The following is a 1,753-nucleotide window of genomic DNA, read 5'->3' as shown; positions in this document are numbered from 1 at the left end:
TAACTCACCGTACTCATGGAAACAGCTGTAAAATACAGCAAATGTAACAATTGGTGATGTTACTGAGATTATACTATTACACCATCCGGATTTCTGTTGTTTTCTACTGTAGATCTAAGAGTAATTACTTAAATCCTCATTCAGAGTGTATTACTATAAAATGTGATTCACCGTGAAAGTAGTATAACATATAAACTACAATATACAGCACAATTTTTAACTTAAGGAGTAAGTTGCAGCCACACTAAAATTTAATTCCTTGAGCTGAATGGAACCTCATATATTAATAAATGTATTTGTTTATTCAAACAATGTGAAACATTATTAATACTATTAATTAATAGTATACTTGTAAGGTTAGTATTGTGATAGAGTCGAGTATATTTTAATTATACTCTTGTAGACATTATGACATTATGCTAGTACAATTATGGTGAACAAAAAGTACATCTAAAAGTTAATTTCAAGAATACTGTTATGTACTAAAACGGGGGCCAATATAGTCCCAAGAAGCATTATTAGTATACGTACTAGGTAAGGTATACTTGGGAAATATAATTGAAGTATACTTATTTTTTGTATGGCCAGCAACAAAAACTAATGGCTACATTTAGAGTAATGTTTAAAAATGACTTCATTTAGCAGGGTGTTCCTTTTTTCTCTTCTTATTCTTTCTTATACTGGACCTTCATTTGTTTTGTATAAGGTGGTACTTTTTAAGACACCTCTGCCTAACTACAGTGAACTAACCTAATAATATGCTCTGGTCGTCATTTTACACAAGTTAAGGTGTCACATCCATGAAACCTATGGTAAATGGCCTGTATTTGTATAGCGCTTTTCTAGTCCCTAAGGACCCCAAAGCGCTTTACACAACCTGTCATCCACCCATTCACACACACATTCACACACTGGTGATGGCAAGCTACATTGTAGCCACAGCCACCCTGGGGCGCACTGACAGAGGCGAGGCTGCCGGACACTGGCGCCACCGGGCCCTCTGACCACCACCAGTAGGCAACGGGTGAAGTGTCTTGCCCAAGGACACAACAACCGAGACTGTCCAAGCCGGGGCTCGAACCGGCAACCTTCCGATTACAAGGCGAACTCCCAACTCTTGAGCCACGATCGCCCCATACACCATAAAACCTACACCACTAACCAGCATCAGTCCTACAACTTCACTCTCAAAATTAATAAATTCTGGGACAAGCAGAAACTGTATTTTTAGCGGTGCATTTTGTTGCAGGCCAGACTGCTATTAAATGCACTCTCCTAAAGAAATAATTCCTTTGTAGCACCACTTCGTCTTGGTTCAGAAGAGATGTCCTGGATATACGTGATAATGTAACACATTATCACGAAATGTGTGCTGATATGGCCATCAACTATTCTGTGCCACAGATCCAGTTCGCTGCAGCACAGAGTGATGATGAGACCGTTAACATGTGCAACTAGAAGTGTCAGAGGTAACTGGATGTTCAATCGGGTTAAATGCAAGGTTGATTGGATTATATCTGAAGATCATATGCTATTCGTGATAACTCTGCTAGACTCCAAATTGCTCATCCATGCGGGAGTATCTCAAAATTAAATGAAACCACTTAACACTTTTTCCCTAAAACGGACTGACATGGGACACATTAAAGTTGGATCGGAACCAGCTAATCAGTCTGAAGGTAAGTGTTTTTTCACTTATTCGAGAGAAGTCCGAAATGCGTTCTTATTACTGTTTGTTTTGACTTTTAAGCTA

The 1,753-nt window shown here is 38.6% G+C and overlaps 1 long non-coding RNA gene across 1 annotated transcript; it reads right to left on the bottom strand.

Moving 5' to 3' along the window:
- Positions 1-759: 759 nt before the first annotated feature.
- LOC121812996 lies at positions 760-1,356 on the bottom strand. The gene is made up of 2 exons (XR_006053450.1): positions 1,150-1,356; positions 760-807 (listed from the first exon to the last, which is right to left on the bottom strand). It is a non-coding gene; the product is annotated as an uncharacterized LOC121812996 (long non-coding RNA).
- Positions 1,357-1,753: the final 397 nt, after the last annotated feature.

This window comes from Haplochromis burtoni, unplaced genomic scaffold (assembly GCF_018398535.1).
Source record: "Haplochromis burtoni strain Fernald_Lab_line unplaced genomic scaffold, NCSU_Asbu1 Contig_1028, whole genome shotgun sequence".
NCBI lineage: Eukaryota > Metazoa > Chordata > Actinopteri > Cichliformes > Cichlidae > Haplochromis > Haplochromis burtoni.
The sequence above is the reverse complement of the archived record's forward strand: the minus strand, read 5'-3'. Positions and strand labels throughout refer to the sequence as shown.